General features: G+C 33.7%; 2 pseudogenes; both read left to right on the top strand.

Moving 5' to 3' along the window:
• The first annotated feature begins 4,705 nt into the window (after positions 1 to 4,705).
• LOC140512259 (MTOR-associated protein MEAK7 pseudogene) lies at positions 4,706 to 6,060 on the top strand (annotated as a pseudogene).
• Positions 6,061 to 12,942: 6,882 nt separating this feature from the next.
• LOC140512258 (large ribosomal subunit protein uL2 pseudogene) lies at positions 12,943 to 13,691 on the top strand (annotated as a pseudogene).
• The last annotated feature ends 13,900 nt before the right edge of the window (positions 13,692 to 27,591 follow it).

The raw sequence follows: 27,591 nt of genomic DNA, 5'->3' as shown, positions 1-27,591 counted from the left end.
GCTTTACTATATGATCTTATATTGGCAAAACCAAATATTCATGTATACCTTTCTTCCATTTACTCAACTTTACAACCTTTGTCTATTCTTAGACTACTCACTTAGACTACTCACCAAAACTTTTTATTTTGTTTCAGTTTTTTTCCCCATTTAACAAGTTCTTATATTCTTCCTTTCTCACCTCCCCCTCAGTGGAGGAGTGGAGGAGTGCAACTTGTAATAAATGTGGATAATCTATGAAAACAAATTCCAAAATAGGCCATGTTCAAATATATATGTCTCATTGTGTCTTGAGGCTATGACCTTACCACTGGGACATGAGTAGCATGGTTCCTCATCACTATTCTATTTCTCAAATTCAAATTGAAGTGCAAAGCACTAAACCATGCATAAGAATCCATATAGGCTATATATTGTCTTCAAAAACAAATATTAACATTATCTGTGTTCTATTATATATACATGTATGTTTGTATGCATACTTACACATACATGTACATGTATGTGTATATATACATATATGATTCTTCAAATATTTTGGAAGTGCATTTTAATCTGCATCTTTTCATAGCCTGGAGTATTACAGGCTATGACAAGAAGGATGCTTACATATTACTTTTGCTCTAGAATCATGATTGGTTGTTATATTATTTAGAATTATTAAGTCTTTCAAAATTGTTTTTACAATACTGTTACAGCAAAAACTTTTCCTCTGCTTCTATAGATCCTTCAGTTTTTAAACCTTATAAACCAAATCAGTTGCCAAAGTTTGTCATTTCAATCACTCTCCACATCATGTCTTGTATGTTTCTTTCTCTTCAATCATATACATACTATCCTAGTTCAGATTTTTACCACCTCTCAATTGCACTATTACTATATCCTCTTAATTAGTCTCTCTGTCTTAAATATTTTCCCAATTAAATTCATCCTCAACATAGCCTTCAAAGTAATTTTTCTCACATACTAGTCTCATCATGCCATCCTTCCTACTGAATTTCATGGGTTCTCAGTTCTTCTAGGTTCAAAGATAAACTCCTCCTTTGTCAATTAAAACTCTTTCCAATATATCCCCTTTCTACATTCCTAGCTTCCTACTACTCTCCTCCATATTCATTGCAGACGAGTCATATAGATCTACTTGTTTTTCTTTATAAATATCACACCATCTCCCATCTCTGTGGCTTTGCACTGGCTCTCCCCGAGTGTTCTGAGTATTCTCTTGCCATAACTCTGCCTTCCAGAATCATTAGATTCCTTCAGACCTCAGCTCAAGTGCCAACGTCTCTTGACCTTCTTTCCCTCAAAATTTACCTTGAATTTATATTATATGAGCTCAATAATGGATAGATAGTTAGCTATATTTATTTCTTTTAAATAAAAAAGAAAAACAAAAGTAACATTTTATAACATAAAAAATTACTTTCAAAAATATTATTTTTGGTTGGGATGCTGTAGTGAAAGCTTAATGGAAAAAAAATATGCAGGTCTCTCTCATAAATTCTAGCAAATATCTAAAAATGACAACTGAAGGACAAAAGAGAAGCAAGTTTTTTCATTCAAACCAGAAATACTTACAAATATTCCAGAAGTCAATGGAGGCAGGTAAAGGTAATAAACTAGGAAAGCCAGTGCCAACTTAGATAAACACAGAATCAAGGAAGATGGGAAGTGTTAGGGAAACTATAATAAACTCCTGTAACTGTCCCATTCCTTACATTTGTATTGAAAGTCAGTGTCAGTTTCAAAAAGAAGATTACAGAAACCCAGTCATTGACTTGGTTTATCAAGACACAAACAGGCATGGAATTATCCCTGAAAAGTTATTGAACACAAAGAGAAGGTCAGGCTGTGCTCTTTACCAGACAGTAGGAACCACAGTATGGGAGAGGGCTAACTCAGTGTGCAAGGCTGTGTAGGAGAGAAGAATTTGATTTCCACTATTCCACTGGGACCTGCTACAGTGATAGCAGAGGTCAGAACAAACTCTACATGGTAAATGAGACAAAGAGAGGTTAAAGAGAATTTCTGAAGCCTGAACTTTGATGAGACCACCAGGATAAAAGAGAGAAATCATTAATAGAAGCTGAGTATATTACCTAATGTTAGTTATTCCTTCTAAATTGGCAGAAAAGGCATCCAAGGTATAGATAGGACAGTAGCAAATAAGGTTTACCCAACTCATCCAGAAAGTGTAAGAGGACATTGATCCAAGACAAAAAAAAAAAAATCCCAAACTAAAAACTGAACCTGAAAATATGAGTAAACAGAAGAAAACACTATACACAACACAGAGGTATTATAGGTTAGGAGCAAACCAAGAAGTAAACTCATAAAAAGTAATATAGTAGCAAATACAAGCAGAGATTCAGGAGAAAAAGTGGCTTGGGCATATGGAAAATAGGAATAAATGGGGTTATTAATGGTAATGAAAAAAATTGAGAGAAGAAACAAAACTGAGCATCAATGAAACATTTTTCAAAATATATAGGCTACCAGAAGGTGGTTCATAAAGTGATATAGGTGAGTAAGAGAATAAAGGACCTACCATATTAAATTTAATATGAATGAAAAATAAAAACTATAAGTAAATTTGTTGAACTTCTCTTTGTAAGTAAACATGAATGAATGTGATCATTTTACATTAGTATAAAAATTTCCTGAGACACACAATAACTTTGATATACTTTCATTTTTTGGCAGAAGTGATCCTGTGTCTTTATTGAAGCTTCACTAATACATACTATCAGAATGTGACAAAAAGAAACCAGAATGAAAGCATTACTTCAATTTTAGTTGTTTCTATTTCAGCTGCATGTTGGATTTTCTTTTAAGCATATGTTTTGTTGCTATTATGTGTTGTGCTTTTTTTTTTTTTAAATTGGTTACTTCTCCAAAAAAACTTGCACATGCCATAGCTTTTAAACCAAACAATTAATTATCTGTTAGAGATTTTGCAGCAGCTGTTGGTTTGGAGAAAAGAATATCAAGGATCATTTAGACTGATAATGAAACAGTACCAGTTACATTGAAGCTCAAGGGAAAATTTGGTCAAAAATGAACATAAAATTATTGACAATAATAATCTTCAGAAAATAAACAACACATTTCATAGGGCCCTGGAAGCTGGAAAGTTTGTTATGTATGTTCTAAAATTCAATGTGAAAAAGTGCTTGTCATAGGCAAGGCAATGTAAAACCTGGAGTATTCAAGAATGATTAAAAGAAGATCTGTTTTTATTTTTAACTAGATCACTTTTTAATTACAAGCCATACCAAAAGCTATTGTCAAAAGCAGTCAAGGTCAAACTGTAAGAACTGACTGTAAGATGAGGAGGAAGGAGAGAGAAAGAATTTTTTAAATGTCCTATGGACCTGTAAGTCTTTTACATTTTAAGGGAAAAATACATTGAGATAAATATATTGAGAAGTACAATTATTTTGGAATTAAAGAAATTATTAAATAAGATGTTGAAACAGAGGATTCGCTGTATATCACAAATGATTAAAAAATCCATGTAAAGCATCTAGTTGATATAATAGAGAGAGCACCAGGGTTGTAGACAAGTGCACCTGAATTCAAATCCACCCTCAGATAACTACTAGCTATGTGACCTTGGGCAAGTCATTTAACTCCTCTTTGTATCACTTTCTTTATCTATAAAATGGGAAAATAAAAGCATCTGTCTCACAGGGTTGAGTGCTTAGAACAGTGCATTGAAACATAGTAAGCACTATATAAATATTAACCATTTTTATCTAAAAAAATGTTAATTAACATGCTTCTGTGGCTTGAAAACTAGCTTGATTTAAACCTCATTGGAAGTCTATAAATATAATTAAGACCAGACTCACCAAATGACATAACCAATCATGATTAGACTTGACAAAATGAGCTCTCCTTCAAAGATACATGTAATTTCCAACTTGATTTATATAATTTCGTGATGAATTAAAGAATGTGTCAAAATATTGTGAATTTAATGTCAAATTGTATAAAACAAGTGATCACCACAAAAGAACATATTACATATTGTTTCTTTAACGTGAAAAAATATAAGATTTATTACATGCGTGTTTATTTGTTCCAGTTAATTTGTAAATGACTTTAATTTATATTTTAAAAGGTAATAGATGAAAGCAAACATGAAAATATAAGGATGAGAACAGCCTAGGATGAGAAGCCGTGAATGTGCCATGAAGTACAATGTTGGAGTAAGCATCTCACTGAAATCCCAGATCCATTGTTACACAGAAGCATAAGCACCAAATATTATATGAGCTCTCAGTGCATAAATATCTAATTTGTTAGATCAGCTCTTGTCTGTTTTCATTTTTCTAATGAAGATGTTTCTAATTTTTATAGTTTTCTTTAAAGTTAAATTATATCTATGTTTTGAAGTTCAATTAGACAATTCACTTAAGGTCAGAGAGTGAGAACGGGCCTACAGTTGGAGGAAGCAGCTGCATGAGACAAGGACAACCAGAATGACCTAGTTCCACCAGGACTGGGTAGCCTAAAAATAAAGCCTGTTTGCTACAGGCAGTACTCGAGGACCCCATTAAGGAGAGTCCCTAACTACAGGTGTATAAGCAATCCATGCTCTACCTTCTTGCTGGAATGTCAGGTAACTGAGCAACCTGCCCCCTCCCACCCTCTTCCCCCTCCGTGTTCTTTATCTGGATTCTGTTACAAGTAAGAAAAGATGGGAACTAGGTGAACAAATTGCCATTGCAATTATTTCCCATGGTTTCTCCCTTCAGAACAGGCTGGGGATTGATGGATTGCTTGTTGCCATAAGGGGGTTTGGAGATGATATCCTGTGTAAAGAGCAGAACATCTTTTCCAAGCCCTGTCTCACTGGAAATGTTACAGGCTTACCTTGGGGATTCTTTGCCTGAGAAAATGACAATCAGGTTCCATGATGGAATGAGGAATATTAGCCTGATGGGAACTATCCAGAGTCCTAGTGAAAACATCATCAAGAAATAGTTTATAATTTTGATGTCAGAGCTTATTAAAAGGAAATGCAATGATCATGAAAATGTTACATGTAACTACCGATGATGTGAGAGCGAGTCAAATCCAAGAGTTTATAGAAAATCAGATTACCTCTGTAGTGCACGTGCTGTACTGCAGAAATGCACTGAAAAGTTGCAGTATGAAGAAAAGTTAAGATGCGACCTCTGGTGTAAAGGCACTGATTACGGAACTGTTCTTGACACTGAAACCAGACACCGCCACCCCCACTCCTCAGTGGACGAGACATACTGCTGTTGCAATGACCATTTTATGGAAGACTGGTTGTGTAAAGTGACCCAGATCTCCACATTTTTAAACTTAATCATCAGGGGAGGATTCTTACCCAAAGCTTTTCATTTTCATAACAGAGTGTAAAGATACACCTCTCCCTCCACAAAATAATTACTCTCCTTATTCCTGCCATTGTTTATATCATCTCCCACTTACCTACAACCATACATGGAGACTAATTTTTTTTCTTATCAAATTCATGACTACAGCTTTCCATAACTTTGCGAGAATATTATAGACAAGGGTCCTGAATTGTTAGTCTTAAAGGACAGGGATGGCTACATATATGGTGACTTTTCATCTCACTCCTGGGCAATCGTGAGTCAATTTCAAGGGGAGAAAGATCCTTCCTGTTTACCATTTGCCCCAACATTGTAGTGTACACATACAGTGGATACAAAAAACTTATGTTTTGGAATTATGGGCAACAAAATAAACCAAATGGATTGATCATGGAAGACGAGTTTGATTATTTTGAGTTTTTGATAGATTATGATTTTTGAAAGGACTTAGAAAAGCAGATCCTACATGTTCTACTTATAATGTCCTCACTATCATCTAGGAAAAAAGTAAGTCAGATACCCTAGAGGTATGGACATTTGAAGATTTCACAAATGAGAAGGCAACAATATGAAGAATGTTCTGGATACTAACATTAGGGTCCACTTCTTGTTAGAAAAGATTGGAAGAAGTCATCATAGTGAAGAAATTTGAGATCTTTGTGAGGAAGAAGAAACAAATGAATAAGATGCCATCCACAGATACGTGTTCTTAATAACTGAAATCTGGTCACCCCTGGACTAAGTTTTTATCCCACTTTCTCTTGATTTCAATATATAATGAAAACCTCCCCATTGCTGTCATATTTCCACTCAGAAAATTGTCTGAAATTGGGTAAGAAAGTTGTTGTCTGTATGAGTAAAACAATATTCTTTGTGTCTCCTCTAAAAAAAAAGTAAATTACGTGGCAAGATATTTATATGTCATGTATATGAATATGTACATACATGTGTATGTATGAATGCATATATATGTGTATGTACGTATGTATTTTACCTTTCAGGGGAAATGTGGAAATGGACAATAATTACAAGCACTGAATATTGAAGGAGAAATTAATTAAAATACAAGTGGTTCTGAACATAATAACCTTTAGTATATAGAAATAGTTTTCAAAATGGCCACTTTAATAATCTCAAAATTTGAGAGAATAAAACTTTTATTTAAAGTCTTGTAGGACAGTGATGTTTATGGACCCATAATACTCTGAAGTGAGGTCTGAATCAAATTAAAATGTAGTTAGGAAACATTTACCAAAATGAATAAAAATACAGTAAAACAGAGGAAACATTAACATTTGAAAAATAAGAAAGTGTTTCCCACAGGTATAGTTTAGAGACCCCTATTTCAATTTGAGTTTGACACCATTGTTGTAAAATATTTTTCCCTGTTTTTCTCTAATTGATAAGAAACTGAACTTCATTTTAAAAAAGATTTAATTTATAAATTTTAATGAGTTAATTTTGATTTTAAAGTTCAGTCATATGTAATGATTTGATAGTTGTATAATTAAAAAGCCACAAATCCAATCCTATTATGAAAATTCATTAGAGACTTGAAATGTCTTATATGAATTGTAATTCTTCCTTTTTTTTCCTCTTGTGACAATTAGTGTCACAGTCTTGGCCTGATGTTTAGGGAGTGCTTATTTTGCCATTCAATAGGATTGTGAAAAAGACTCCTCTACCTTTTCCAGAGTACTTGAAATACTTAATATCAATGAATACAAATGAATGTGCTTATCTACACAGCGTGTCAAAAACAGATCCAACTGTAATATTGTCACAGCAAAATTTTCAAACAGTATAAAAGTTTTAACCTTTTTTCTTATTCAGTTATCCATTCCCATTTGCAAGGAGTACATAGGCAGTGAATGAGACTGAGTTTATATTAACTTAGTGTCAGAAGACTTAGTTGATTAAGTAATGGTTTTATTTTATGCATGGATGGCCTATAACCATTTTAAAAAATAAAATTGAGTTAACTCTCATCAAGTAGATACTGAGAAATGTGGAGGGTGAATCCAATAAAACAAATCAATATCTGCAAAAAAAAGTCATATTTTTTGCTTGATTAAAATGACTTATCAGATTAGAGTAGGAAAGAGAACTGAGCTTTGGATTTGGAATTCATAGATTGGTACAAACGAGATTTCTGTATAGATATTAATAATTGAAAACCTCAAGAGAGCTTCAGTTTTGGAGATGTTGGATTTAAAATGTCAACAAGACATCTTAAGATGTCTGAATGACAGTTGGAGGTGTAAAGAGGTCAGAAAAGAAGTTGAACAAATAAATGTGATGTTCGTCAATGTAGAGATTACCATTAAATCCATGGCAGTGAATGAGATTACCAAATGAAATAACATAAAGAAATAGCCCAGGACATATCCTTGGAGATCATGAACACATTATTGGAAAGTGTGACTTAGATGAAGATCCATCAAACGAAAACTCAGAAAAAACAATCAGACAGGTCAGGAAAGAGGCAGGAAAAAGCAGTGTCATAGAAACCTAAAAAGAGTAGACTATCCAAGATAAGAGGGTGATTGATGGTGTCAGAGGCTAAACAGAAATGAAGAAGGATGCTGTTTAACAATAGGCTATTAGATAGAGCAATTGAGGGGTCTTTGGTAATATTGAAAATAATAGGTTCTGTTGGTTTGTAGCTAGATTCCAGAGAGTTAAGAATAAAGTGAGAAGAAAAGAAGTGGAAGCACCCATTATATCAAGGAACTTAGTGAAATCTTAGATCTGAGATGCATGATTGATAGCTATGGGCATCAAGTGAGGGTTTGTTCAAGGATAATAGAGACATGGACAATATGTAGGAAATAGGCAATTAGTAAGTAGGGAGTGTTAGATACGGAAGCAGGAAGACCTAAATTCAGGATAGTAATAGCATCCACTTTACAAGGTAGTTATACAGATCAAAGAAGATAACATATGTAAAGTGTTTCTTAAGCCTGAAAGATCAACATAAAAGCTGGTCATTTTTATTAATAGTAGAAATCTTGATGAAAACTGATATATTTTATTGATCTCTCATCCATGCTGAATTAATTTTTTAATTGACCATTTTTTAAAAAATCAGATTACTCATTGCCTTGATGGATGAGTGTATGCAAAAAATCAACCATGTTTGGGGAGGGAAAAAATAAAGTTTGGAAAAGGAAGAAGATGAAGGCAGAAGGGGAGGTAAAATGTATATTAAAAATCCTATGTAGAAAGAACATGAAATGCCTGAGTGGAATAAAGATATTGGCAAATTATATACAGAGTGTCTGGTTTTCTTCTGGACATTGCCTGGTAAATTCAATTTGATTTACACCCAAGTTGGATCAGCTAAAGTACTTTTCCCATTTAATGAACAGAAGTAAACTATTATGGAGGTAGGGAGGGTGAATTGACCAAAGAAATAGTTGAATCCTTAAAAATGATGAAGAAGAAAGGGAAAGGAAAGGGAAAAAAAGAATCAAAGACATTCAATATGTCAATAAGGTATTGTTAAGCACCTTCTGTGTGCTAGAAACTGTTCTAAGTGTTAAGGATACAAAGAAATGCAACAGATAGTCCATGTTCTCACTCATTTTCTACCTTTGTGGACTTATATAAATAGTGCAACCTCTTTTGGGCCTCAGTTTCCTCATCTATAAACAGAGGAACATCTGGATTATTTCTAAGGTCCCTTTCTTCTTAAGATTGTAGGATAGTATAAACCTCTTTCACAGAACCTAAAAATTATCTATCTATCTATCTATCTATTTATCTATCTATATACATACACACATTATATATGTATATATATATATATATACATAAATACACTTATGTATATACACATGCATATATACATACACACATACACACACACACACATATATATATATGTATCATCTAGAAAGTCATTTATTGAAGATTGGCTGAACAATGGCATATAAATACAATGAAATATTGAATCATAAAAATGATGAATATGGGGAAATTCAAAGAAAGTAAGAAACATTTGCATGAAGTAATACAGTGTGAAAAAAGTAGATCTGAAAGAAAAATAAAGATAATGTCTTTAATAATGTCAATAGTCATACTAAAAATGCATCTGAATTCAAATGAATCACTTAAACTCACTGGGTTTCAGGTTCTTCAGCTGTAAAATGAGGGGCTTAACGATGATGGTTTCACAAGTTTCTTCCAGTTTTAAATCTATGATACTCAGATCACATGATTCTTTGAATTCTAATGTACAATCTTTCTTTTTAGAGAACTGCTAATTAAGTGCATCTTCTTCCTTTCAGTAAAAAAGTCAAGATTTCAAATGTTGTAAAAGAGAATTTGTCCAGACAGAAATGGTCACTCTGTTAGAGAGCTTTGCTTAAATATTTTTCTCTTCTATCCAAGAAAGTGTTCATTGGGGGAATGTAAAAGGTAAATAAAAATGAGGTAAAACATCACGTAAAAATGAAACGAAAGTTTGATTTTTTTTTTTTTAAAGATAATGTAAACAGTTAAGAGTCTGGGCTTTAGAGTGGGGAGACTTGGTTCCAAATCTCGCCTTTGACATTCACCATCCATGTGATTTTGTGAGTCACTTAAACTTTCTTGTTTTCCATTTCTTTGCCTAAGGAAATGAGAGAGATGGAATACATGGCATCTGACAGTTTTTAATACTCTAAATTTATTAATTAAAAATCTCCTTAAATACTCAGATGAATTTGTTATCTCATCAGCATGGTTATACTCTGTATCAGTAGAGATATCATGTATATCAGTACATACTCTGAATGCAATAGAGATATACTCTATCAGTTAGAGACAGGAGCCACTAAAACATGCATAATGATTGTTATGGACCATATATTGAGAATATAAGTTATTATTTTTTTTAGATTTTGTTAAATATTTTTAAATTATACTTTAATCTGTCTCAGATGCCCCATGGGTGGTTTGTTTAATGGCTCTGTTCTATTATAGGTAGTGTTCAATTCAGCCTGATGCCTTTTACAATTTTTTCCATATTTCCATGACTCATCAGTAGAAGATTAATCTTACATACTAATACCTTCCTTTAAGTATTTTCATATTTTGTGGCTAAAAGCACAATATTCAGGCTGTCAGATATGTTGCAGTGGGAAATACCAATATTTAACACTTTCACAATTATTAGCTCATGAAAAGTCTTTCTTAATTCAAGACAGTTGGCTAATGCTATAACCCCATTTTAGAACTGCTTACTCAACTGAACTAGAATTGGCATGTCAGCTGCCATTAGCTGAACTTTATCTTTCCTTCATTTGATTAAAACAGATGGTGCTTTACTTGTTTTGAAATAAGATAGCACTGGGTGTTCCTTCTTTACTTACTAGTGCTTTGAAAATGCATGTGTATATACATATATATATAGAACACAGTATGGAAAGCAGATCTTATTATGACTAGGCATACAGGAGGTTGGTCTGTTAAAATTTTAAAACTTATACTTAAAATTATTATGCACACTGGTAACATATTAATCTTGGCATTATTAGCCAAAAGACTGTTATTCACATTGGGTTATAGAGAAATTTGACTTTGTTCTCACTGACATTGTTTCCACCTTGCTGTAACGTGAGCTGCAGCAAATCACATGTAAAGGTTTCTGATGTACGTGAGCCTTTTTATTCCATCGAAAACACATTTCGAAAACTGATTCATTTCTCCAGATGAATATCAAGTGTCAGTGTTTTAAATAGCCTAAGAAAAAGTCAGTCACAAGTGTGGATGAATACTGAGGTCTTTCTAATAAATAAATGAAGAAATTTTAGTTAAAAAGTGAACTTTTATTCATTGAATGTGATATGAAAAAGATGATGCCTAGATTAGAAAGAAAGGAAGGGAATAAGAACAAAGAATCCAAACAATTTTGAAGTAGCTTGATTCCAACAACAACACCAATAAAAGGAATTTAAGGTTTTCATTCACTTTCTTCAACATTGTCCCTTTGAGCAGTTCTAGTCAACAGTCTAAAGAAGTTCCTGGAAGTGCCTCATTCCTAATGGACGAGATTCTGATAGCACACAAAAAGGAGCTGACCAGCATCAGGGTCGTGGGAGGAAGGCTGCCTTAAATACAACAAAATCACATATTGAGGTAATAGAACCTTAAAGAAAGGTGGTTTTAATAAAGAATTCTCTTTATACTAGACGCATTTGTTTAGATTTATATTCTGTAGACTATGATGACAACTCAATAATGATTGCTCCAGACCTCTGTATTAATAAGATTTAATATAGCAAAGTTTCCAGAAATGTGTTTTTTGAAATATTATGAGTCAGAAAATATTCCTCTGAAGCTGTATCTCATCAACAGTTTTTATGAGTTTGAATTCAAAGAATTATATATAGTTTGTAAGAAAAAAACGAACCCCAAAGCAAGCAAATTAGTTAACTAGTTCTTATGCATGACAGATATGTATGTTAGAATGCAATATGTCTTCCATAAACCTTTTGAAGTTCACATTTTGGGAGTTAAGGGTAGAACAGAATCCATTCTGTTTGCAGATGTATTGCATTGTAATTGCCAGAAGTCTGGGACTGAAGCATTAACTCTGAAAAAAAAAAAAGCACTATGGTCTCAGAAATCTTTAAATGGGGTTCTTAGATCACTCAAGAGAGGTGAAAGACTATATATTCCAAATACAAAGACTTCAGTATGTCTGCCATAGCTTAATCTAACAATAAACATAACTTTCACATATATTAAAATTATTTTAGGATGTTTTCATAAGTATGGTTTAATGTTAATATGATTATATTGTGGCAAAAAACCACATTGGGTATAAAAATTTATGCACACAAAGATTTGTTATGTGTTTTATATGAATATATATCTCAAACCCAAAGCAATATTAATTTTTAATTTTTTTCAAAATCTTAATTTATAATGTTTTGAAATAGATTCTCCTTATAATATACTTTGATTCATTTTTAAATGGCTTTTCATTTTTAATGTTAATCAACAGGAGGAAATTCTGTTATACCTTCAACTATTACAAAATCCCTTTGATTTCCAGAAACATTTTTCTTTTGGGTTGAAATTGTCTGTCAATAATACAAAGCTAAAGTCTGTATAGATATATGGATTGAAATTTTAGACCACCTAATTATTTCAACTTTTTTTTCTCCATTTGACGAGATGGCATTTCTTCATGAAGACTACGCTGAAATATGAATATAGAAAGTAACTTTTAATATTGTGTGGGGCTAATTTTCATAGAAAATATTTTTATCTCAATTACAATGAATTCATATTTTTTCCAACATTAATTATGTTCTGCTCTCTAGATCTACATCAACAGGCATTTTTAAACACTTTATGTACCAGTATTTTACTAGGTACTGGAATTCAAGTACAATAAATGAAAGAAATCTTAAGGAGGTTACTTTCTACTGGGGAAGTTAGTAAATATAGACAAGGAAGAAAATGAATTCACTCAATACAAATTAATCTGGAGGAAACCTAATAACCAGAAAGGACTCCCTTAAGAAATATCATTTGATCTCTTTCTAGAAAGTCCAAAGTCACACCGAGCAAAATGGGTCGAGTGATCCGTGGTCAGAGGAAGGGTAAGGGCTCAGTCTTCCACGCTCACGTGAAGCACAGGAAAAGGACCGCCAAGCTCCAGGCTGTCGACTTCGCCAACCAAGCAGAAGGACTCCTCTTGCAAAAAGTAGCTTTCTGGGATCCTTGCCGATTTAAAAAGAAGACAGAGTTGTTCATTGCTGCTGAAGACATCCATACGGTTCAACTTGTGTACTGTGGTAAGAAAGCTCAGCTGAACATTGGTAATATTCTGCCAGGTAGCATTATCCCTAAAGGGACCATAGTATGCTGTCTTGAAGAAAATCCTGGGGACTGGGGTAAGCTTGCCCGTGCATCTGGAAACTATGCCACAATGGTTTCCCATAACCCTGAAACCAAGAAAACACGGGTGGAGTTACCTTCAGGCTCTAAGAAAGTGGTCTCTTCTGCAAGCAGAGCTGTGGTTGGTGTTGTTGCTGGAGGAGGTCATATTGATAAACCCATCTTTAAGGCAGGTTGTGTCTACCACAAATACAAGGCCAAGAGAAACTGCTGGCCTCGTGTCCAGCGTGTGGCCATAAATCTCGTGGAACTTCCCTTTGGAGGAGGCAATCACCAGCATATTGAAAAACCATCCACCATTAGAAGAGAAACGCCTCAGTTGGAAGAAAAGTCGGGCTCATTGCTGTCCGGTGTACTGGTCAACTCTGGAGAACCAAGACTGCAAGAGAAGGAGAACTAAATGCAGAAACCTTACAATAAAATTTATTTTGGAAATTGCAAAAAAAAAAAAAAAAAGGGAAAAAATATCATTTGAACTGAATCTTAGATAAAACTAGAGATGTCAAGAAGCAAAGGTAAAAAGAAAAAATATTCCATGCATGGGAAACAGCTGGCACAAATGTTGATGAAAACTCACACAAGGGTCAGTAAGTCATTTTTGGATTTTGACAACCTAGCTGATTTCCAAATAAAAAACCTGTGTGTGTGCACTTGTGTACACATATATGTGGATACAAACACGTACAAATACATGCAAGCAAGACAGCAAAGGGCACCTAGGGAATGGGAGGGTAGCATTGTTTTATAGTAACATATTACTTTCGTATACCATATTTTTAAAGTCATTTGCTTTTGGTAATCCAGTTTGTTTTCAGTTTATTGCCATCATGAAGAATTCTGCTAAGAAAATTTTGGTAAAAAATTTTCTTTCACTGGGAGACATTTCCAATTTGGGAATGGCTAATCAAAGGGCATGGATAATTTAAACATGTTCCTTGTACAGTCAATATAAAAATTTATATAAAGCAAAAAAATCTAGGAGTTAACTGTAATTTTCTAATATAATGTGTATGTGTGTGTGTATACTTCTGATGTTATGAATTAGACACAAAACATTTCTTAAGATAATTTGCTCTAAGGTAAAATCACAAATGCATTCAATGAGAGCAAGGACTGTTTGTTTTTTTTTTCCATTTATCTCCAGTCACCTCACACATTGCCTGATACATAGTAAGTACCTAATAAAGTTATGTCAGTTACTAGATATACTAAAGAAAAAAGTGTGTGTGTGGGGGGGACTTTATAATTCTGCAGGAAATGTTTTAGTTTCTTTCTTCACTTTGATTGTGATGTTTGGGTTTAGAGGGTGTGAGTTTGAAGCTCAGGTCTGCCACTTATGTGTGCTTTACCTGAACAAGTCAGGTTCCATGTCTCCTCCTCCTCCTCTCCTTCCATCTCCTACTCTTTCTTCTTTTTTTCTCTCCTTTTCCTCCTTTTCCACCTCTTCCTTTCGTTCCTTCCTTTCTTCCTTTCCTTCCTTCCTTTCTTTCTTTCTTAGTTTCTTTCTTTCTTTCCTTCTTCCTTCCTTCCTTTCTTCCTTCCTTCCTTCCTTCCTTCCTTCCTTCCTTCCTTCCTTCCTTCCTTCCTTCCTTCCTTCCTTCCTTTCTTTCTTTCTTTCTTTCTTTCTTTCTTTCTTTCTTTCTTTCTTTCTTTCTTTCTTTCTTTCTTTCTTTCTTTCTTTCTTTCTTTCTTTCTTCCTTCCTTTCTTCCTTTCTTCCTTTCTTTCTTTCTTTCTTTCTTTCTTTCTTTCTTTCTTTCTTTCTTCTTTCTTTCTTTCTTTCTCTTTCTTTTTTTCTTTCTCCTTCTCCTTCTCCTTCTCCTCTCCTTCTCCTTCTCCTTCTCCTTCTCCTTCTCCTTCTCCTTCTCCTTCTCCTTCTCCTTCTTCTTCTTCTTCTTCTTCTTCTTCTTCTTCTTCTTCTTCTTCTTCTTCTGCTTCTGCTTCTGCTTCTGCTTCTGCTTCTGCTTCTGCTTCTTTTTTCTTCCTAATAATATCTCACCCAAGTCTAGCCATTGATATATTCACAGCATGCAAAAAGAGATAATGAAGTGTTAATATGTTAACAATGTGTAATACCACCATTTCTTTTCAAATTATTAATTTTGTAAAAATGATTTAATAGGAATGAAGAAATACCTATTGTATGTGAAATAACTGAGCAAGCCCATGAGTAACACTGAAAAAAAGACACAGAAAGTTAAGACTAGATCCATCAGAGGAACAACACTCCTTCAAGTGGGAATCACTTATGAGTTAATTTATCTTTTCTCAGCATCTCTTAAGTATCCATTGTATCCAAAACAGGAGCTACTTTTCAAGAAAGAGATATTACATATTAAAGCTGCAGATTTGATGGATTTTGATAGAGTTTGAGTTACTGTTAGGGGAACACAGGTACACATTTTTCAAACAGATACAGATACAGTCACTAGAGTAGGAAGTAGCCTCAAGAACCCTCAGAGCTGGCAGGAAACAAAGGGGATAGAGTTCATCAGTAGAGGTCTATCACTGGACTTGGACTCAGGGCTATTGGAATAGCCTCCTGCTTGCTGTTTTTCCCTTAAGTTTCTCCCCACTCCAATCTATTCCTTGACTCAGTTATCAGATTCATTGTTTGAAATCACAGATCTAACTATGTTACCCTCCCCACACCCCTGACAATTTGATGAAGTCCAGAAGTTCCCTATTACTAGCATGATCAGATATGAAATACTCCAGCATTCAAAGTCTTTCACAAACTTGTACAATACGATCCTCACTCCACCTCCATGTTGGCCTCGTTGGCACTGGCCTCATTGCTATTCTTCCAGATATTCCTTCTCCCAAACCGAAGATACAGCTGACCACCATTCCTGAAATATTCTTCTCATCTGATTCTGTCTTCCCTTTGTGTAGATAAATAGATATCTATATCCATCTACACATATCTATCTATCCACATATGTATATATTCATACAAATGTGTATATGTGTATATGTACAATCACATATATACACACACATACATGCATATGTAGGAGACCTCCTAACTCTTCTACAAACAAAACATTCTGACTCTCTGCTAGCAATATTTTCTTTGACTGTCCCTCATGCTTGGAAAGCTCTTTTTCCTCTGAACTAATTTCTGACCTCCCTAGTTTTCTTTGAGAACCAAATAAAATCACACCCCATAGGAAGTCACTAATTGTGTAACCCTGGGCAATTCCTTAACCTCTCTGTCCCTCTGGTTCTTCATCTGTAAAATGGGGATGGTAACAGCATGTAGCACCAGCCTCTCAGGGATACTGTAAGGATCAAACGAGAAATATATATGTATATATACATATATATACATATATACATATGTGTATGCGAGTGCATTCATATGTACATGTGTAAATATATATGATTTTGTAAAATTTTAAAGTGTTATATATGTGCTAGTAAGTATTGTTATCATCATGCTAGTATATTAGTTCATTTGTGTTTTGGTTTTTAATAGCTTACAATCTTATAGCACTTTAATATTTGAAAGGACTTAACAGACATTATACCTTTATTTTTCTTCTCACAATAACCCTGGGAAGTAGGTATTATTATAATTCCTAAATTATAGTTGAGGAAACCAAGAAAAAAAGATGTTAAGCAAATTGCCTAGCTTCATACAGCTAATTGGTGTTGGAGTCAAGATTTGAACTCGCATCTTCTTGACTCCAGTTTTAGTATTCTGTCCATTGTATCACCTACCTGCCTTTTAACTTCTGAGCAGATTTAGGCTCTTTGCCAAGTCCTGATTTGACATGAGTTCAAACAGCTTATCAGAGGTCATTATGGAGTACAGCTTCATAGGATAAAATAAAATCATATCTGATGAATTTAAAACCTTAGATAATCATCAGAACTATTTCATCCCTTTTGTTGGGACCTTTTCTTTATTTTTTTCTTCTCTAATAATAAAGAAGGGACTTGAGACATTTTTAGAAATGATCATTTAGTTTCTCATCTGAATGTGAGGGGAAGATGTCCACTAAACTTCAGGTCTCTACTGCTTGTAGGGAACAAGAGGGTATTCTTATCTCAGTTTATGAAGAAAACTTTTTTTATTCATATTGTTGTGATCTAATACATATCATAATATTGCAATTGAAACATTTCATAGATTTTGATAGGGCAGGGATACAATAGGTGATTTTGCAATGCCCTCTCACTTTACAGATGAAGATACTGAAGCCTAGAGAGATCTTTTTGACTCTATAGGGGTATAATGGGCATTGATATATTTGTTGGTATGTGTGTGGGTGTGTATACATATATATATGTATATATAATCATGTGTGTATAAGTATATATATGTATGTATATACAGTGTATATATATATATATATATATGTATGTTAACTGATAAAATTTTGTTTTATTAAAATGCACTGGAAGCATTTTCTTCACTTTAATTGAATGTCAACTTGGGTAAATTAAGGATAAAATGAGGGAAATTGTAAGCAAGACATCATAAAATGAGACATAAATAGGTAATTATTGTCTTACAGACTTCCCTGGATTACTATATTATTTGAATTCCACAAAAAAGGGCGGGGGGTAGGTTGTGTAAGAGTTAATAATGTAAGTATATAAAGTAAATAGTGTAGGTTTTCTAGGTATTTCAACTCTATTAGTATCTATATATTGTTAGAAAATGACATTGAGAACATTATTAGGGGAGCAAGGTTTCTCTGCCTTCTTGTACAAAAAGAATGAATGGAGTGCAGCAAATATTATTTAATAATGCTGAAATTTTATATAACAACAATAAAATATTTTCAAACAGTTTCAAGACTTCACTGACACCAAAGCATAGGATTAGATCATGCAAAAGAGACAAGAAAAATAAAATACAATAGTGCTTGAAATACTTTTCAGCTCCTTGCCATTGTTTAAAATAAAATATTTACAATAAATATTTATTTTTACATGTGTCCCTTTTATAAATTTTTTAAATAAAATGAACCAAAGAAAAAGTGGTAATTTAAGAAAACCTCAGAGCCTAAAATATACACGTTATTTCTAATCATGTTTTGGACAACTTCATCTTTACCTTTGATTTTTTTTTTAAATTTCATGCCTTACTTTACATTGACAAATCTCCAGCCAAACATCTTTCCCTTATAAAATCATTTTCTAACAAATCCCTAACCAAGTTTATTCTTTGTAGGAAATAAAGAGCTGGGAAGTAGGGTCCAATATCTTTTGATGGACTGCATTACAGACTATGTTATATTCAATACTGTGTAAGACAAAGTCAAGATACACTATTTTCATACCCGAAGGGATTGGCTATTGTGAATGACCAAGCTTAGTTTAATGAATAAAATTTCCAACATTGCTTCAATGTTAAGCAAAAGTGTCAGATATACTAATTCCATCTGGCATACCAAAGAAAAAGAATGAGTAACATTCTACACTTAAAAGCTTCTATTTCTTAACAGAAATTGAAAGTGTTTTACATGATTATTTGGAACCAATATCTGGTAAGTGCTTCACCCATTTTAGTGATTAAATTTTTTGTTTTAGTGATAAATTTTTACATTATTGTAATCATAGGATATCTTTCTTTGGGCTCTTCTTTCTTCACTGTGTATCACTTCATACAATTCTTTCCATGTATCTATGAATTCTTCATATTAATCTGAATTCTTCATAGTAATGAATTAATTAAGAAACTCTATCCCTTCTATATTATTTATCACTCTAACGCCTCAACTGTTTCACAAAGAATGGTATTGGATGATTCTATATGTGTTCATCTAAAATTTCATGTCCTACTAAGATAGCAAAATTCCATCCCATTGCAGACTGGGACTCTGCATTTAAACTAGGATAATTAAACTAGTCATCTCTGATCCACTGCTCTTCTACAGACCTCTTCATTTCAAAATGACCTTGAGATGATCACTTGAGAGAGAGCAGTGACGAGACAAATAGACAGCAGAACTGCTGCCAGTCTTAGAACTGTTGCCTTCAACAAAAGATATCAGCCATCAGAATATGTTTGAAAACCCAAGCAATGAAGAGAAGAAGAGGAGGGAGATTAAAGGAAATGAGTCAAGATAAGGGGTGTTCACGCTTATTTCTGAAGCTCTTGTTTTAATACAAAAGAGAATAATAAGAGTTTCAAAAAGTGCTCCGAATATTAAGTCAAAAGATGCTAGTTTCCCATCTGTGAATTGTAACTAGATTCCTCAACATATATTGATCACCTGACCTCTTTGAACCTCAGTTTCATTATAAGGAAATAATACTTAGCATTCCTTAGCTCATAAGTTGTTTGTGAAGCATCTTACTTTGGAAGATATGAAGTCTGATGCAAATATGAGACAATAAAAATTATGAGCAAAAGATTAGTTTTGTTTGCTCTAAACTACATTTATTTCAGAATAGGGATCTGAAAACCTTTAAAATATTTAAGACCTTATCACTTTGAAATGGAAAGTCCACTTGACTGAAATGTCATGTGACATCTCATTTTTCTGTTTTCCTAGACAATGAAGGTCATTAATCGAAAACTCCCTTTCTTCTATTTTCTTAATCTCCAGATTCCTTCACATTATTCCCCACTCTCTTCTCCTTTCCCCCAGTCCCTGAATTGACTAATTTTTTACCAAAGATATTCCATTTATACATGCCCTTGAACTCACCATTTTACATCTTCTCTAGCAGATTACATTCACAATCATCCACTACCTTTCTTGCACCTTCAGCATCTTCTTGTCTCCTGTTTCCGTTCCTATTTTACTTAAACATGCCAATGTCTGCCCATCCTAAAATGACCAAGCAAAAAACAAATAACAACAAAACCTTTACTAGACTTTATTATCCGCAACCCTACTCCCAGCTATCACCTTACTCTTTTTAGTATCTCCTTTCTCAGACAAACTTTAGAAGATCATACCAAGACATGAAGGAATTACAAGCTATGAGTTCAAACACACACATGCACACATACACATACACACACACACAAACATGCACACAATATTGAAAATTCTTTTATTTTTAAAATAGAATTATTTAATGACTTCTGATTCCATCAAATTTAGCTTCTACTCAGTGGATGTTTAAAATATAATTATTACTTAACTTACTGATGCATTTTTTTATTCCTTCTGAGAAATCAATGTCTAGAGTTTGTATCTCATGTTCATGGCCATCTATTCTATTTATCAAATGCTATAGCACAGTATAGAATTTCAGAAAAGTTAAAGTTTTAAATAAAAAACTTGTTATTATCCTCTTCTTCCTTATTATCATCATCATCATCATCATGCTTTTAACAGTTAGAATCCTCTACTTTCCCCCCATCTCTTCAATATTCCTTTTTTTCAAGTTCATATGAACTGTTAATTCAAAAGAAGGGGGTAATTCATAGAGAATATCTGTTCCCCAAAGCATTTTTAATTTATACCTCAGGGTTGCTCTTTCCTGGTCACCAATTCACTCAGTTCCTAGAAGTACCAAGGGTGCCTATAGCTTATGAAAAACAATCAAACAAAGAAAATAATACCAAAAAAACCACTTTAATTTATGCAGGTGGTGTGTTGTTTTTTTTTGTTGTTGTTGTTATTTTGTTTTTTGTTTTTTTATAAAAACATTCATTTATCTAGGGGTAAGTTAAAGTAAATGAGAAGGGACACCTCACAGAGGTGAGACTGAACCCGATGTCTGGTTAATTCCATAGAGACTAATAAAGACAGAGAAGGTGTCACAGATAATGGTAGTTTAGGAGAATACAACTGGCCAACAGAAGGCTAGGCTCAAAACTTTTATGTGTCTGTGCTGCATTTTGTGCAAAAATTCATATTCATACCCCATGGTTAGCTCAGCCTTCTGGCACCAAACTCTTAAAGCCTGAAAGACCAGACCTTGATTTTGCCAACCATCTCTGACTTACCATGAATTTCAGATTTTGATCACGCTTTCATCTCAACCACTGCCTACTGCCATTGACTATTTGGAGTAAATCAAACAGATAACAGGATTTAGAGATACCAAACTTAATTTGCAAATGGATTCCCACCCCCATTATCCTCTTCCTTCTCTAGACACAAGAGAAGAAGGATTACTTCTCCCCCACAAAAAAACAAAAACAAAACTTCTTCCTCCCTCCCCTGCCATTACAGTCCTCAATGATGGGGCTGAAAACAAATGCAAAGAAAACCATATGAACAAGTCTTTTCCACAGCTTAAAGAGAAATAATAAAATTGCTAAGTCTTAAATTCATTATTGCCATTTCTTTTAGAGTCACAACTTATTACTGTTTATTTGATTTGGTGACACTTTTTCTTGCCCTTCTAAAGGTTCTTTATGACACGTATGAATGTTTAATTTAAATCACATTTAAACTAATTTTGTTTTGAGAGGGTTTTTGTTGAGAATATTTTGCCACCCCTTGAGATAATTGGAGACACCCTGGGGTGTTGCAAAATCAAGGTTGGAAATCACAGCTTTAAAGTGTTAAGCTCTCACACCAAGCATACCAGGCAGGAGCAAAGCGGAAGCCTCTATATTTTGTTTGACATTTTTAGACTATGTGTCATATTCCTAAAAGAAACTACTTTATTTCCAATTGTTACCATTTACCACACATAAAAAACAAACTTATTTTTATCTTTGAAACTGCTCATATTTACATGTATGATCGTTACTCATTTTTTTTTTTTCAAATCTGATCTTTGATTCTCGAAATGTGTTTTTCATCAATTTAGGGAACTTTGCTGCACTGTGCCATTGCCTCTCTCTGACTTTCTTTCCTCAGTGACCTCATACTGTCTCACTAACCTTGAAAAGAGCATGGTGATCTGATGATCACTTCTGAGAGTATTATGATGTGACAAGAACAATCTTGGTAAGTTCATCAATTGGATAAACGTTTCCTAGATTGTTTTGGAATGTATGCATTAGAATTTAGGAGAGTTTTATGTTTTATAAGAAGGCTTGCATCTGGATCTGATACAGCCTAGCAAAATCTGCCCAGTGAAAAATATTTTCAGAAAAAATATTACTTCCTTTAGCACAAGAATTGCACTGAAATAACCTGATGTGAGATGCGAGTATAAAATAGCTCTTGAAAGAGCTAAGTCTATACAACTAATTTAACTTTTCCTTTTCCCATATAGCCAGTGGTATGGTGATGTTTTCATTAAACTCAGTGTGCAGAAATGTCCCCAAATGGAGAGTATCAATAAAAATATTCTAATGAAACTTGAAAGGGATTTGACAAAATGAATTCCTGCATAGGGCAATAGCCTGAACTGTTAAGGTCCCTTCTGTGAGAAAATGATACATTTGGTAAGGAATAGGACAAAGTAAGATCAAATAATAATTTAGAGAGGCTTAAAGTTGAGATCCCAGTCAAGACTAACAATTAGATAGGCTTACAGTCCTCAAGTACCCCTTTGGAGTATTCATGCAGTGGCAGCATGCTCCTTTGAGGCTAGAGTAAGCATGTTGGAGTAGTGGTAGCAAGATCCAAATCATTAGTAGATTTGTGTGGAGCTCACAGTGATTGATTAATAAGAGAAGTAGAACAAAATTCAAGGCTTCTACAATTCTGAGTCAGATTAGTACTTTCATTTTCTTTCATCCTTCAATATGTATTATTTTAAATGAAGAATTGTTAGATTTGCCTTATTAGGGATGACCTTTACATGAAAGGTTCCCATACAATCCAAATCAGTTGGCTACCTAAGGGCTTTGCCTTATAAAAATGAATATATTCACATCTATATATTACTTATTTTTAACTCAATGAAGTATCTTTAAAATCATTGATGTGATAGATCCTCTGCTGACACAGATTGTGACCTTTCATTCCCTAAACAGATGATTTTCAAAGCTAGTTGTAAATAAAACTTCGATCATCTTGAGGCCAACTCTCATGTAAGAAGCCACTCTGAATATATCCTGAGTAGTTCTTGGACAGTTGACGTAGGCTCTGTCACTGGACCCCTATTTGAAGGTTTTAAACTTAGTAGCATCTGTCAGAACTTGACTTCCATTATCATGCTCTTCAAAAGCTTAAACTGAAATAATGAAGAATTTAAACTAGGATTTCACTTTATTGGAAGACGCATGGTGGGTTTGGCTAGAAGAACTATGTTTGTAAGATAGAATCATAAAACCACAAAGTCACACCTTTGAAAATTAGTTCTCATTCTCCATAATTCTTCAACAGAGAAAAATAGGAAGAAACCTGCTTCTTTGTCCTCTTTCAGGCATCTCAAGTTTTTTCTGTTTCCTAGGGAGAATAGTTTCTAATTTAGTGCAAGGAAATCCAAATCTTTAAAATATAATTTTGTGGATGATTCTATAGGCTCTTTTGTTTATCTAGAATTCAATGTTACCAATAAAGGAGAAATATTTGATATATTATGTAGGTTTACATTAATTCTTCATTGGAACAAAGAGGTTGCCTGCTCTGATAGGACTGACTGACCCAAACACGCCTTTCAGACATATACGTGATCCTCAATAGATGTTCTACCCAGTGTGCTGAAAGTCTCACTAAGTGTCCCTGAATATCCTGTGATTACCAGTGCAACATGACTGTGGCCTATGAGATGATTTTCAATATAATACCCATATAACAGATTTTTTTGCTATTCATAGCTTTTCTGTTATGATTAAATAGGTATTTTCCATTATAATGGATCCCATATTAAAATGTTTACCTATAATAGAATTTTATTGTATCAAAGATTGCTTGAGATAGTTTTGTAATAACCTGGATCTTGGTCCTCCTTTGTCATACAAAGATTATAATAATTGTTACTCACACAAACACTGCTCTTTCAAGTTTACAAATTATATATATATATATATAATATATATATATATATATTATATATATGTATAAAATCTTATTTTCTTTTTATAATAACCCTATGATGTAAGAACTACAAGTGTTATAATCATAATTTTTTAATTGGGGAAATAAACTGAGAGCAGGTTAATGACGTCTATGGTCTCATCAATAGTAGATATCTTAAGCAGAATTTGAACCTGTTTTTCCTGCTTCCAAGTAGAGCTTTCTATCCAATAAGATATTAATTATAAAGAGATTTACCAACCATTAAACTTTTAACATCATAGAAATCTTTTTATAGTGTGATGGTTTTTTCTTAAGTAGAATAATGAAGTTTTATTTGTTGATTCATGCCCAAGTATTTAGATATATCATTTATACAATATTATATACGTAGTCACGGATAATTTTGTTCTTAGAAAATATTTTATTTAGGGATCCTTAAGATTAGTGTTCAGTAGTGTACACTTCTCCAAGGGCGGGGAGTGACTGAGATGTCATAGGATTCATTATGCATCCTTTTCCTGTGATTCACTAAATTTTCCTTCCTCCTGCCAAACCATTAGCCTGGAGAAAAGTCTGTATTTTGTTAGCACTATCTATACTGTCTTACTTTCATTGCAGTGAATGCTTTTAATAACAATTTCCAATCTTTATAAATTTATCTTCATACATTTCCTTGTATATCACTACACTTTGTTTTATTTTAAGTAACCAAGACCCAGATGATTTGCCTTCAAGAACACTCCATTTGTTCCATTTGTCCCCTTTATCAAATTGATGTCATTGAAAACAGGATAAGTGAGTTAATACGAACAATAAAGATTAGCAAAATACATTGTCATCTTGCTGTTCATATGCAGTCTTTCAGTATCTTTCACCGTTTTTTTGTTAGAAAAAAAAAAACCCACACAGATCACTAATTCAAACCAAATGGCAAGATAAACTTATCATAATAGTGTGCAGTTGGGTTATTTCCAACTGATTAAAGTAACAATGACTGCTTTCTGGACAATTTCAACATTAAGTTTCATTTTTAATATGTCTTCTAAAGCACACACACAGCTCTACTGTCAACATTTAGAATATGAAGTGCATTGTAAGAATCTATAAATTTTCTTGAAGTTTAGCATAGATGATCCAGTGAAGGGATGTGCAGCGCACAGGCAGGAAGCTGCCGACGGCTTCATTTTCCTTTGTTCAGTTTCCAGTTACAGCTTGGAACCAAGTGACAAATCTGTTAGATTAGTTACAAATGAGATTCTCTTGTACTGAAACTTTTCGGTAAACAAAATCATCTGCAGTGAGTTTATTCCAGAAGGAAAGAGACTGATGAGGAATTCAAATTATGATATTATAGATGAGCAAAGAAGAAAGTGTGTGAAAGGATGAATGGGGGCTGACACACAAAGAGAGACAAGGTAAATCCATTTAAATATTTTTCATTTGATATGATATTTCTGAAATGTCTTTTTATTTTTTTTCATAAGTATGTATTCACCTTATCTCAACCTAGAGAGCTGTCCATGGGATATATACTGAAAATGGAATTTTTGTTGTTCAGTATTTTTCAGTCATTTCCCTTCATGACCCCTTTTGAGCTTTTCTTGGCAACAGAGTGGTTTGCTATTTCCTTCTCCAGCTCATTTTACAGATGAGGAAACTGAGGCAAACAAGGTTAAGTGATTTGCTCAGGATTACACAGCAAGTAAGAGTCCGAGTCCAGATGTGAACTTGCAAAGATGAGTCTTTCTGACTCCACATCTGGCACTCTATCCACTGTGCCAACTAGCTTCCAATACAGAATGGCATTATGCTGTTATTAATGTTAACTATCATTCGGTTTGTTCCCAATTTGAGAAAAAGTTTCTGTAGGAGGGAGAATACATTCATTTAGCCTCTCTTTTTTTTTCCTTCCTTTGGTAGGTCACCACATGGTGACTATGGTCACTGATCTTTAACAGACACTCACACTCTGTAGAAAAATCCCTATTTATAAAATGGTGCAGAGGAAGATGACAGAATAGGTCAAAAAATTCAAAGCTTTCCAGGTTTCCCCAACAAAATAGTGCCTCAGTACTAACAGAGCACTAAAAATAAACAAAAGTTGGGACAGAACAGTGGTCCTCCTGGGAAAATTGAAGAATATATGAGGGAAAATCTCAGGACTGAGGTTTGGTCCCTGTGAAGAGTAAACACCTCCAGGCTCTTTCCAATGAAACAATGAGACTGAGCCCTAGGACTAGCTGTGTTGGAAGGTGTCCTTCAACCCAGTCACAGGAACTTTCACCTCCTAGATAGCGTGGGGAGCTGGGCATCTGAGCTAGGGAATATTGAGGGAACCTCTCTTTATAAGGAACTCTGGCCCCAGATGTGCTGCTAAGACATGGCTCTAATATAGAAGGAACGAACAATCACCAGGTCAGTGTAGCAGCAATGGGACAGGGACATCGTTGGATGTGGGTACTTACAGGAGGGCAGAATTCTTGGTTACATATCCCAGCTAGAAGAGAGAACTGAAGGAGGAGCTGAAACCAGAGACACCATCCCGCATACTCCAGGACTAGAGGTGATTTCAAAAAATAAGATGCTGCAAATAAAAAAAAGAGCAGGCAAAGGATAAAGAATTCAACCACAAAAAGTTACTATGGAAATAGAGAAGTGGATTTATCTTCAGAAAAGGATACTGAAGCTAAAAAAGTCTCTGTTATCCCAAAAAATAACATCAAATGGTCACCTGTCCAAAAAGAATTCATAGAAGAACATAAAAAATAATTGAAAAATCAAACAAGAGACATTGAGGATTTTTTTTTTTTGAAAATAAGAACAATCCAAAAACAAACCAACAAAGAAACAAGATTATGAAAAGAAAATCAACCAACTTGAAGAGGAGATCCAGGAGCTTAAAGAAGAATATGACTCCTTGAAAATTAGAACAAGGCAAGGGGAAGTCTGCAAAGTTTTAAGAGAGCAAGAAATAACAAAACAAAATATAAAGAATGAAAAAATAGAAGAGATTATAAAACATAAGAAAAACAACTGATCTGGAGAACAGATCAAGAAAAGAAAACATAAGAATAACCTGACTATCTAAAAGCTGCAATCAAAAACAGAATCTTGGTACAATAATGCATAATTAAAGAAAATTGTCCTAACAGTGTTAGAACAAGAGGGAAAAGTAGAAATAGTAAAAATCCACCAATCACAACCTGAAAGAGATTCTATGAGGAAAACTTACAGGAATATAATAGTCAAATTCTGAAACCCCCATTTCAAGAATAAAATATTAAAAGCAACAAAAAAATAATTTAAATATGATGGTGGCACAATTAAAATCACACAAGACCTAACAGTGACTACACTAAAAAATCACAGGTCTTGGAACACTATGTATTGAAGAGCAAAAGAACTAGGGTTGCAGCTGAAAATATACCCAGCAAAGTTAAGCATAATGCTAAATTAAAAAAAAAAAGATATTTAATAA

This window comes from Notamacropus eugenii, chromosome 6, assembly GCF_028372415.1.
Source record: "Notamacropus eugenii isolate mMacEug1 chromosome 6, mMacEug1.pri_v2, whole genome shotgun sequence".
Classification (NCBI taxonomy): Eukaryota; Metazoa; Chordata; class Mammalia; order Diprotodontia; family Macropodidae; genus Notamacropus; species Notamacropus eugenii.
Note: the sequence above shows the minus strand (reverse complement) of the source record. Positions and strands in the feature narration are given on the sequence as shown.